Below are 13,798 nucleotides of genomic sequence, written 5' to 3'. Positions count from 1 at the left end.
AGTAATATGATCACTTGTCCTAATCACGTCTCCTGACCTAGTCAAGATTCATCACAACTCAGCTGAAACTGAATTCCTATTCCGATTAAAGTCTTCTCCACTTCCAAAAAAGTCACTAAACGAACGTCTCCTATACTGACATCTAATGAGTCACATCAATTCACAAAAGTCAACAACTTCTTAGGACAACTCTACGAGTCCTACATAGTTAGTTAAATTCTGCAACGGTACAACTAGGCTAGTAATAATCCTCACATAACAACAAAACATAATTTTCCTATCTTCAGTCAAGACTACATGAAAAGCTCCTTTCAAACATACTTCTTAAAGATCACCACCAACTCACAGGAGTCTAAGGCAGGAAAAGCGAATCCTCAAGGTCTTACTACGATCACAAACATCTGAACCAAAAGTCTACATCATACATGACACGCAACCACATACATACGACAGTAACAAACAGGGTTGGGGGTCCTCTTATTAGAAGACAAGAAAACTACTACTCTATCCCAATCCTTACGGGCCACTACGTGTGTCCCGTCGATCTATGGAAAGGAATTACATTTCATCTAAGTCCAACACAACAAGTCTCGTCATACTACAATATCATCGGCTCCGTCATCTACTGGTTCAGTCACATTAGACAAGCATTAAATCTCCACTTCACATAGTTACACAATAGGTTTCGGGACCTTCACCAATCATCAAGGTATCACTACCCTAATCAGTCTCTATGGGTCACTACACGTGTCCCGACAGTCAATGGTAAAGATAAGACTTCATATTCGTCTTGGTTAATACTACAAATTATTCACCTCAATTCTTAAAGTCTAGGCCAATAGTAGTCTCACGTATAGTATAACATGCCATATAACAACAATTCACAAAAGCATGACACAATATTTCAAAGGTCATTTCTATAAAGTCCCACAGAACATAGCAGTCAGTCTAAAGGAAAAAAATTCCAATAGTGCATGGGTAGTTCCAGACACAATCGTCTTAACTATATTCGTCAACTATCATCTACTTCTATTTTACAGAAATAATTACCCAATCACAACTAGAATCACTAATCATCACAGATTATCATAACAACAAACACACAATTGACAAAAGCATGAACACAATCTACGAGTTCATTAATAATAACAGTTACAGTAATGTAACGGGAATGTACCTTTATGAATAAGAAGACATCTTCTGTTTCTATCAACACCTCGATCGCACCCGCACCCTTAACCCTCATCAACTCTGCAACTGAATCCTCATCATGGGAGCCACGTCAACTAATACTCGTCAAATCCTTCATCCAAATCGGCATAAAAACGCATCCACCGAAGTTCTGTCAGCACTGAGGGTCAACGGGGCACCAGCAGGGTGGAATCGATCTTCATACCTGTCTTATCACAACATCTCACACACAAAATCTTAGTAGATAATCTGTTAGTTTCCGCCATCTAACTCGTCAATACCTACTTCACTCACTTAACCCACCCCCAAGATATGTTTGACTCAACACACGGTTTGGGAACATGTCACTTCCGTGCACACGCTGCCAAACCACGCTCTGATACCAACTTATAACACCCCAGATTTTTTTTTTATATTTTAAATACAGTAGAAGACCAATTTAACTAATACATAAGTTAAAAATGTATATATACATATATATAATCCACTTAATGATAACACGTTAATAAATAAATGACCGGGTGTTATATTAAAACGTAAACACAACTTTAATAGAAAAGATGCGACATCAGAGTTTTCGGCTTTGTCAAACATATCTTCCAACATCCCATCTTCGCCCTGATAACTAGCATACAACAAATCCATAACCTGCAGGGAAGATGTGGGGGATTAGCACGAAGCTAAGTGAGTGCAACTAACTACAGGCAATAGTATACAGGAACCGTCATACTAATCATGTCACATAGTCTAACACATAAACATCACCCAAGTGCCGTCTACAGAGACTCTGGCGACTCGGCCAAACCATTAACCACCAGCTGATCGGACTGGGGCTTACCAGAAGTTCCTCCACCACCGTGTGTATATATATAATTCACACGCGACAAACGCGTCATTCACATATATATACACCTCGATTGTCTAGGCTACCACATGAGGAACCCAACCCGCAGGTTGATCTCTCCTACCGAGGCTACCACACAATAGGGACGCACTGGGCTCCAGCAGACAAGCATCTACTAACATGCAATCATCACAACATACTAACTAACCACAATAATAAGTATATCTAACAAGCATGGCAATCATAATATAACATGCTTCTCTATACTATATTCTTCAGTTAGTCCCACTCACCGATACCGACATCACTCGGTAGTCTAATGTCACCGAGTCTTCTCCTCGCCTGTATCACCTGAAAACAATACTCACAAGTTAGTTATAATATTATGATCATCAATATACAAACGGGCAGCATAACGGCTAAAAAAATCAACACTTAGTAAAATTTTACACTGCCAAAGACACTCGGTCGACTGTCAGAGACAGTCGACCGACAGTCTACACTCACTCGACCGAGTGTGTAGACACTCGGTCGATGGTCTCTCACAGACACACTCGGCCGATGGTCGAGTCAGTCGGTCGATGGTCGAGTCAGTCGGTCGATTGTCAAGAGACAGTCGGCCGACTGTGTTTATCTGCAGAAGCTGAAGAACAAAGTGACGGGTTTCACCCAAAATCGACCAATTCTTGCTCTAGAGCTCGATTACGACCTCAAAACTGACCAAATCAAAGGCACTAAACATGTAGAAACATAAACCCACAAGATTTGGACTCAAACAACATCAAATTTAACCACTTTGACCCAAATTACACACTTTGTAAAAACTAACACAAAACTCCATTTTCTCAAAGATTAAAGCATGAAGGCTTGTGATTCTTACCTTGTTAGAATCAGTAGACAACAAAGAACACAATTCTAAGATCAATTTGAGCCCAAGAACAAGTTTTGATGATTAGGGTTTGGTGAGATGGAGATGAACGTACGGGAGTAATATTTGGGGAAGAATCTAGAAAAATGAAGATAATTCTCCCCACCTACACACTTAAGGGTTAAAAACCCATACATCACAACACACGGGTATTTATCAGTTATCTGAATTCTTTCATATCTCATTTGGTGACCCAAACGAAGTCCAAATTAAATAAACAAACCTGTTCTGTGACCCTTGTCACAAACTGGTCCTAACCACATCATTATTTAATAATAAATATAAAAATAAAGTAAAAGCATATAATAACACCACACACCCTGAGGGCAAAAATAGTAACCTAACGTCTAGGCCCGCGTCGAGGGTGTTACACAATTCTCCTCAAAGAGTTACCCTTAACAACTAAATCGTCACCCGTGACTTATTAAGAATTCACAAATCCGAGCACTACAAACTTGCTCAATCCCTCACATCGGAAGAACTCATCCAATCCCGAACCGAGATATCAACTCCTAGCGTACCATACCAAATACATTGCTAGTAACAACCACATACCAAAAAAATAAACTCAACCATCTAACCGATGAAGACCGACCAAAAGCGAATCCTTACAGATAACACTTACCACTCAACAATCCTTGTAGTGTGCAAACACGTCTATTACGCAACTACCGTAACATCGTAAGCAAATGGCTAAAACCGATAGCGCCCAAAATGACTATGGAAACGCTAATCCCTAGGTGTACAAAATCGACTATTGTCACACCCGTAACAACATGTGAGCGAAACACGGCTATCGCATCACTAATCACACAACATAGTCTTCGCGACCCCACCATTGGTGTATAAACAACCAATAGTTCACAACACAACATGGTCCTTACGACCCCACCATTGGTGTATAAAACAACCAATAGATCACAACATAACATGGTCCTTACGACCCCACCATTGGTGTATAAAACAACCAATAGTTCACACAACATGGCCGAAACAACCCGAGCCTAAACACATATGGAGGATGGTCGAAACAACCCGAACCTTAGTGAATTCGCAACAACCCGAAATTCACCAACCCAATCCATATTTCCCACAACGAAATGACCGCACAAACCGAGTCATCGTGAATACGCGCAAACCGATATTCACTACCACTACCCTATATGTAACACCCGCGTTTTGGGCCTAGATGAAATGACCATTGTACCTTGGGGAATGGCGTAATTAGTGATTTTTATAATTATATGTTTATAATTATTTGGTTGTTTAGTTGAGACCAGTTTGTGACAAGGGTCACAGAATAGGTTCGTTTGTTTAATTTGGACTCCGTTAGGGCAGTCAAATTAAGTACGAAAGATATCAGATAACTGGTAAATACCCGTGTGTTATGGGGTATGGTTTTATAACCCAATATAAATAGCTTGAATATGGATTATTCCATCATTTTCCCCAAATTAGAAATATTACTCCCGTACCTAACTCCTTCACTCTTGAAATCCTAATGGATCTAAACTTGAAATTGGATTAAGAGACTTTAGAAACTGATTTCTAGCATCATTGTGAGCATCATCTCAGGTTTGTCTTGTTGAATCCATGCTTTGATTGTTAGAAATTGGGTTTTTGTGTTCTTGAATAAAAAGTGTGAATATGAGCTTGAATCTTCATGAAATATATTTATTATGCTTAATTGATGTTAGAAATAGGTTGTATATATGTTTAGTAACTTTCTTGTGCTTAAAATTTGGTCAAAAACACTTAGAAATCGAGTTTTTGGGGGAAAAAAATCACAAAATCAGCGAAATTGGTTCGAAACCCAGTTTGCTACAGTACCCGAGTTGCTACAGTACCCGAGTGCTACAGTACCCGAGTGCAACAGTACCCGGGTTGCTATAGTGCCGAGTTGGTACAGTACCCGAGTGCAAATGTCACTATTTGCTACAGTGCCGAGTTGGTACAGTACCCGAGTTTGCTACAGTGTCACTATTTGCTACAGTGTCACTATTTGCTACAGTACCTTTTATGAAATTGAAACGGGCGTAACTTTCAAAACGTAACTCCGTTTTTGATGAATAAACTATCGTTAGAATCGTAATAAAGAATACTTTTCAATGGTGAACTTTTAAGAAACTAGATCAAACTGTTTTTGGGTCAGAAATGGAGTTTTAGTGTGTATGTCGTGTTTTGCACGCACCTGTATGCCATTATTGAATGGAGTCATGATGTAGACTCATAAAATTATGAATATATGGTGTTATGACCTATTTTATAGTATGATTTGATTATACTATTGATTGAGATATGTATATTGACTTCGTTGTGTTGTTCTCAGGTGATAAGAACAAGGAAGAAGCTCAGAAGTAAGATAACTGAGCTGTAGCTGGTAATCGGTGAGTGGGTCTATCTCCGGGTGTAGTATAGAGTAGCAAGTTGTGCTACTATGTTATACTGTTTTAGTTGCTATGCTTAGTAGTTATGTTGTAATAATGATCATTGTAGAGTTGTCATGCTAGTTGTAGGGACAGTTGTTCGTAGTGGTAGTTACTTAACAGTTGTGTGCACAAGTTGTAGTTGCCTGTTGGAACCTATTGTTGTTAGGTTCAGCTCAGAGAGGTCAACCTTGTTGTGGTTAGGTCCAGTTGGCTACTGTTTGTTGAGTATAGTACTGAATGACGCATCACCTGCGTGTGGATTTACTATACTGGAGATTCAGTAGTAAGGACTTTCGGTAGATGCTAGACTGATCAGCTAGTGGTCGTGTGCTCGTACAAGCCGCCGAGTCTCTAGTTGGAGCATAGTTGCTAGTTGATAGTTGCCAGATGATTAGTTGTTAGTTGACGGTTTCCTGTTATGGATTGTTGTAGTTGCTGTAGTTGTACAAGTTGGTACTGTATGCTAGATCTGTTAGATGATTCCATTCACTTAGCCTCGTGCTAACCCCCCTCACCTCCTCCCTTGCAGGTTTTGGATATTAGTACTGGTAGGGACGGGCGTCGGGTTGACGATATGTTTGACAAGACGAACTCTGATGTCTTAACTTTTATAAATATGTAACTAGTTGTTTAACGTAACACCGGTGGTTTGTAATAAGTAACTAGCTAATGATTTGTGATAATCATGTTTGTAATTAACTAAGGGTATTTATATGAATTAAGATTTCCGCTGTGATCTAAAAAAAAAAAAATAAAAAAAATCAAGGTGTTACACTATAGTATAACCGAGGATGGCCGTACAACCCGAGCCTTAGTGAATCCGAACTACCCAACATTCACTACCTCAAACTATGAGTCCAACCAACAAGGACAATCGTACCACCCGAAATATTGTGAATACGAACAACCCGATATTCATGTCCCAAACCTCACGCAAGAATGGTACTCCCATTCCCCATCGGTACTCGAATTTCCCGATAACGTTATACCATACCGATATAACACTAAACCCATGATGAAGTTAGCGGACTGAACCACGGCCATAACCCACCAATCACTTACGCACTTTTGGCCTCATACAACGAGTAGTGCAACATCGCGCACTGCTACACTATAGTGAATCCTAACGGATCACACTAACCATTCACCACAAACGAAACGTATACATATACGTGAACATCGCTATCACAATCGAGCAAGAACCACCAATATCGCACATAGGCACAAAACAATAATTCTCTAGAAGAGAATCTGACCCACACATCCCTTAACCGAGGGATTTCACCTTGTTCGCCAAATACGCCCATTATCTCTCAACGAGATTCACCACATTACCACCTCGGTGATAATCCAAATCCGAAACCATGAGTACAATTTAACCGAAATCGTACTCTACCACAAATCGACCAAATCTAGGTCCCGTCACAAATTTTCGGACCTACTAAGAGCATCATCCGAAACCTTACACTAAAACCTCCTCGTGTGGGAGTGTAACTCCCCCACTCGGAACTACGTTCCATAACCGCCTCTTGTACAACCGTACCATGCTACCAAAGGTAGACTCTACTAACAATTGGGTTCACACGACCCATCACCACATCTTGCTCCAACCTTGAGCATGCAAAGGATTTTAACCAATCTTTAAACACTTCGAACAGAAGTCACTACAAGTTGCACAACTTTCCTCTCGCAATCTTCCAATTGCTATGGCTTGTCCAATTTCCGCCTAGTCACTCATGTACCTAAGGGTTTCTTAACGGTACCCTAAGCGCAAAGTAACCGCACTACCATCGGAGTCAAATACCACGCTAGTAGGTATGAAAGAGGCACCTAACACCGCATCGCGTAGACTCCATTATCAACATACATCGAGATCAAACACTCGACCTTTAGGGTTTTATCTACCCGTTGAACCTCATGGTTCCACTACTTCAACACGGAAGCAAACACGTGCTAACAACCGAATACCGAAGCCCATACCCATGGCTTGGTAGAAATATTTCCCAACACTAAGGAATGCTTGGTTGCACCAAGTCTTACGCCCTTCGTTCGCCAATCAAAATGCCACCATAGAGTAATTCCAATAGGAACATCACTCATAACAATAATACGCACAACGCAATGCATTCAAAAAATTTGCACACGACGACACATAATAAATATCCAAAGGACATATTTATTAAAACGAAACGTACCTTAACGTCTCCTTGCGGCATTCGCCGCCGCCAACTCGGGACAATCCGGCTTGCGATGTCCCTCTTTATGACAATAGTAGCACATTCCGTCATCACTTCTCGGCATTGTGCATTCCCATAACTTGTGGCCCCTAACACCACAATTGAAACATCTAGGCGCACGAGAACTCGTCGAACCTTTCTCCACATTACCCATACTCGCACTCGCGCCCTTAGTTTTCTTACTTGGAGCACCATACGAATCAACCCTTCTCTTACTTGAAAGCTCCCTAGCCTTCGATCGCGAATATGATTCGAAACCCCTAGCCATGTTGAATAACACCGCAAATGATTTCACTTGGCCAACGCTAATTTTGCCCTGCAACTCATCATTCAAATTCCGATAGAAATCTTCCATCAACATCCGATAATTCCCAATATACTCCGGGCAAAAACGAGCCTTCGACATAAAGGTCGTCTTTAGAGTATTCAAGTCCATCGATCTTTGTTGCAAATTTCACAACTCATTTCGCATTTCTGACAAATCGGCTGAAGTTCGGAACTCCTCGAAGAATTCCTTCTTAAAATCGCCCCATGATAACGCCATAAACGGTTCACCACCGACAAGATCAATCTTACCATCCAACCAATCCTTGGCCCTACCCCGCAACAAGCTAGTAGCGAGTCTCATCCTTTTCTCAGGAGGGCATTCAATAGTACGAAAACACCCTTCGACATCCGAGATCCAAGTTGTGCTTACCAAAGGATCCGGCTTCCCGTCATACATTGGAGGTTTAGTCCTCATGAAGCTCTTAAGACAACGCTCCATTTCACTACTACCCCAAAATTCGGAATACCTCCTATCCATTCTTTCTTTCAACGCACTCATTTGCTCCGCAACGGCGGTCGCAACTCTAGTATTAAACTCCTCGGCATTCGTCTCGATCTCGTTTCACGTCATCATTCTAAAGAATGCAAAACGGTTAGTCCACGAACGTATAAAACCATACGCACAACACCACCCCATCTTGCTCAACACCCGCCGTACATCACTTGTTAGACACGATTTACACCCGTAATAAGGTTTGCAAGTCCTTATTAGGCACACACGCCGTATCAACTCGTTAGTACAACGACTATCTTGCTCGATGATATTCGCAACACGAACATAAGTACAAATGCAACGCAAAGTATATTGATAATATCTGCATATTAATATGAACGTTAGTACACCTACAACCAAGGCACTAACTACATCTCCCTTTCCAACCCGTACACCTACAAGTCCCGCAAAAATTTAGCGAATACAAAAGTCTAAGTCTAGGCACCTATCTCAAGTGACCTAAATCCCTTAGACCATGCTCTGATACCACTTGAAACAACCCAACCCGTATTTAAACCGGCCCGTAATTTTTTTTCCTTTTTAATATACATTAAATAACGCTTTAGGTCCCAATACACAATTTCCAAAACGTATTTTTATCAAAGTAGGTTCAACGAACTTAAAAACGTACAACAATAAGTTAAACTTCTTAATACAATAATACGCTAGTTAAATCATAAACCGATTATAATCATTATGACCCGACTAGTTACGTTTACACAAAACCGAGCATGGTGATTTGGGACTACGCTACCCAAATCCTAATCGAGTCCAAAAGCAAGATCTTCTAAGGCAGCCTAGCCAAGATCTCTAATCCCCACGCTTACCCGAGCCGCCACCACGCGAACCTATAAAATATCAACAATGAGAGGGTAAGCTAATGCTTAGTGAATGTAAAGATACTACACACATACATATGCATAAAATGGCTACGCATCACCAAGCATCAAAATAACACATACCGTCTCTGCATGGTAAACAAACTACAAAAGTGCACAATACACAAAGTAGCTACACGCTACGTAATCGCCAAGCTAACGTCACAAGATTAGCTACAACACAACAATAAGTATATATGCGTATATAACAAATATACTCAACAATAGCGATAAGGTTAACCCCTTAACCCAAACTACATAAAGGTCGGCCGAACTACCCGAGCCTTAGTGAATTCGCACTACCCGAGATTCATTTCCTTCACCACTTCTACAACCGAGGTTGGCCGAACTACCCGAGCCTTAGTGAATTCGCACAACCCGAAAATTCACCACTCCAAGATGAACGAAACAAAACGAGTCATCATGAATCCGCACTAACCGAGATTCATTTCCTCAACAACAAATGCTAGCAACCCATCGCCAAAAAGGGTTATCCAAAACGCTAGCCAATTCACAACACCAAGGGTAAAACCCACAACGTATAAGCGTATCACATGGACCCGAAGCACAAGGTCCATTCTCCCACACGAACATAGAGTAAACCCGAACAAGGGTCACCCTACGCACACACACCTATTTTACACATACACACGTGCATAGTAAATTTACACTCACCTTGAAGTCTTGATGGATGCCAACCAAAATCCGCAAACGCCAATGGAACGTACCTATTCCATTATCACATGACAAATAACACAATTAGGGTGGATTTACAAACCAACCCAAATCGACAACTAACGCAATTTCAACCCAAATGCACCTCCAAGCGCAAACCGCGCCCAAACTAACCAATAATCACTAACACTAGTGACAATGGTCCTAATAAGCCAATTAAACCCGAACACAAGTGTTAAACACTTGTCTTGCCCAATTTGACACCAAAACCCTAATTTTGACCCATTTCAAAATTAATCAACCAAACACACCCAAATGAGTTCCAACACTTCCATAATCACTAATCATAGTGATTACACTCAATTTAAAGCCCTAAACAAGGCTAAACCATCAACCAACCCAAAACTCGCCTTCATCACTAATAAATTCGAATCCTAGTTATTATCTTCCATTAACAACTAGTGGGGTTCCAAGCATGAACATACAATCAAAAGCCCTAAATTTGAATGATGAACATGAAAATGAAATTCGGAGTTAGAGCTTACCGCTAGTATCACCTCGAAGCTAAGAATGAGGAGAACAAACTTGTCTCTTACGCTTTCGATCAAAACCCGCTTCTTCCTTTCCAAAAATCCCTTTGAATCAATTGGGGTTTGAAGTTTTTGAGAGGAAAATGAGAAGAAAAGGAAAAAGATATAAAGAAATGAAATGAGTGGATGAGATTAAGATCTCAAATCTGGCTCACACGTGAAAAGACCAAAATGCCCTTGAACCTTATTTAAAATTACTAAAATCTGGTACCAGTCCGCCCAGAATGCCGCGCCGTGGCCTTAGTCGTCGCGCCGCGACCTTTGCCTCGATCTGGGACTGTTTTGTTGAGCCCACTGAAACTGAAACCAGTTGAATGCCGCGCCACGGCCCCAATCCTCACGCCGTGATGTTAGTCGTGATTTGCTGCCTGCCATACCATGTCTCCTGATTCTGATTCTGGTTAATTGTCGTGCAGCGACCGACAGCTCCGTGCCGCGACCTTAGCCGTGGCCTGATCACTTCTCGCATACATGAACTTTAAAACACGAACATGTATCAAATCCTTCATACGCTAGTCGTACATACACAATACGCCTATATATATCATATTCGGGAAAACGGGGTGTTACATTCCATTATCAAAAGAAATAAATAAGGACTCAACGGATCCCCTTGTCGAAGCCCACGTTGTAGATTAAACTCACCCTTAGGACTACCATTCACAAGGACTGAAGTACGTGCTCTAGACAAACACATGTTAATCCACCCTCTCCAAGTTGTACCAAAACCCAAAGTCATCATCATGCGATCCAAAAACTCCCAACTTACGGTGTCTTATGACTTTTCAAAGTCGACCTTAAAAACCATTAGCTTCGGCCTTTTCTTTTTGTACCAATTCAACAATTCACAGACGATCAAGGGGCCATCTAGAATCTCTCCCTTTGATAAAATCCATCTGCTCCGTACTAACAATTTTATCAATCACTGACGCTAACCTATTCGTTAGAATTTTAGTGATGATTTCATCTCCCTCCACGTCCCATTTTACTTTCGCTTTTTGCACAATATCACGCTCTTCACTGTCGTGTAGAGTAGACAATTCGGCCAAAAGATCTAACCTTTCCATCCTTTCCATATCAGAAGTTGAACCATCATCAATTTTAGACTCGATGGTCTACCTGTTTCGATCTTGACTGCAGAGACTCGCGCTTCAGTATGACCCATGGCTTAATACAGTTCTTTAGCATTTTGGATATATCATGAAGATACTCATGGCCCAAATATTCTTGTGACTCCACAGTGTTCTTAATTAATTCACCGAAACCGTCCATATTAGACCAAGACCGAAAGAATTTAAACGGAAAAGGTCCATAATCTATCTTAGCATCGTGCAAATATAAAGGCTAATGATCCGAATGAATACAAGGTAGGACCTCCATTTTCAAATCCGAATGAATACTTTGGAATTTGACCAATTTTTTTATTCTTTTATGATGTTTTATATTTATATTTATATTTGATCAGACTTGATATTGTGCTACTTTTTTTGCAAAAGAAGAAAGTTTTTTTATTAAACATAGAGCAGCTCTTCGATGATTTATGTGCTTGTATGAAATTGGGCGCCTTTATGATGCTTAAACCCAATAATCAATGGCAGATTTAAGATTCTGAGACTGGATAATAAACACAATATAACTGATAATTATCAATTGTTATGTACTGTTAACCTGACTTACATTCTATGTTTTCTAAGGGATGAAATCGAGCCTGTTGATGTGAGTAAGAAACCTAAAAAGAAACAGACAGGGCCAGTTATAATTTGTGCAATAATACCATCCCAATTCCCACATCGGTCAGAAGTGAAAAGAAATTTTTTTATATAAACTGAACAGGAAGACGCAAAGACACGACCTTACTTGAACACGATCTATCCTATAGGCTTGTAAGCTGTATCCGTTATATCTAAGTAGAAAGAAACTAATGTCTGGTTGATGAAACACGATCATGTAACTAGAGCATGATTAACGCAGCTTATGGTCCCGGCCATGGCTAAGTAGAGGATCGTTGCCAGCTCATCTGATGGGCCTTGGCATGGTTACATGGTTGTCTGACAGACAATTATTCCTTTTTTTTTTCTTTTTTTTTTTGCTTTTGCTTGTATGAACTCTGAAAACTAAATACCAAAAATGCCCCTGCGAATTTCCCTTTTATAATCTATGACTTATCGAGTAGTTTAGATGATTGTTTTGTTACTTGATTGTATTTGTTCAGATTGTTGATATGTGTGTTCATATTAGTAGAAGATTTGGTTATGTATAATCTGATCAGTGTATGCTAGAATTTGTACTTTAATCAAGCGAACTGAGTGCTAATTGAAATTTCATATCCTGATTATACGTTGAATAATTTCTAATGAAGACCTTTTTTATTACTAGATGTTTACTTATTAATGTATGTAATCTGAGTAGATCATCAGTCTATGTATTATTTGATAATTGTATGTTAGAGTTACAATATGTTATCTGATATACATGTTTATTTATTTGTATATCCTTGCTCAGTGAAAACTGAATACCAAAAACATCTAATGGCTGTATGAAGCATGACCATGTAACTAGAGCGTGATTAACGCAGCTTATGGTTAACTGAATACCAAAAACATCTAATGTCTGTTTTACAAAGATCCCTATCAAATTCATCATCGATGTCTAATGGCTGTTATACAAAGATCTCTATCAAATTCATCAGCGTGTCGTTGAATTAACAATTTATAATGAAGAGATTTTTTTAATACTAGATGTTAGGCTTTTTAATGTATGTTGATGTCAAAGCTAAGGGGTATAAAATACTATTGAAGTTTACAACGAAACACTATTAAATACGATACAATTTTACACAAGATATTTATTTATTTAGAGAATGGATATACTTAAACCTTGCTACAACACTTATAGGCAGTGTACCTAATCGTACAGTAGTGTAGTTTTTAGTAAGTCCGGTTCGTTCCACAGGGAATCTTTTTTAAACAAAGCTCAACGCTATATTAATTTACTTTTATAAAAATACAAACATATATATAAGTAATATTATTATTATAAAGGGGGGTTTTTACCGTTTAATGACCGGTTTGTCGATTTTAAGACTTTAGTCGCAGTTAAAACCTAATGTAAAATATAAAATAAATACAAGACTTAAATTAAAGTGTAAAGTAAATAACGATAATGAAATTGCGAATAATAAAAGTGCGATAAAATAAACTTGCGAT

The 13,798-nt window shown here is 39.6% G+C and overlaps 1 non-coding gene across 1 annotated transcript; it reads left to right on the top strand.

The window, feature by feature from the left end:
* Positions 1 to 12,439: 12,439 nt before the first annotated feature.
* On the top strand, positions 12,440 to 12,650 carry LOC139873803 (small nucleolar RNA U3). The gene has a single exon (XR_011767522.1). It is a non-coding gene; the product is annotated as a small nucleolar RNA U3 (small nucleolar RNA).
* The last annotated feature ends 1,148 nt before the right edge of the window (positions 12,651 to 13,798 follow it).

Source organism: Rutidosis leptorrhynchoides, chromosome 10, assembly GCF_046630445.1.
Source record: "Rutidosis leptorrhynchoides isolate AG116_Rl617_1_P2 chromosome 10, CSIRO_AGI_Rlap_v1, whole genome shotgun sequence".
Lineage (NCBI taxonomy): Eukaryota > Viridiplantae > Streptophyta > Magnoliopsida > Asterales > Asteraceae > Rutidosis > Rutidosis leptorrhynchoides.
The sequence above is the reverse complement of the archived record's forward strand: the minus strand, read 5'-3'. Positions and strand labels throughout refer to the sequence as shown.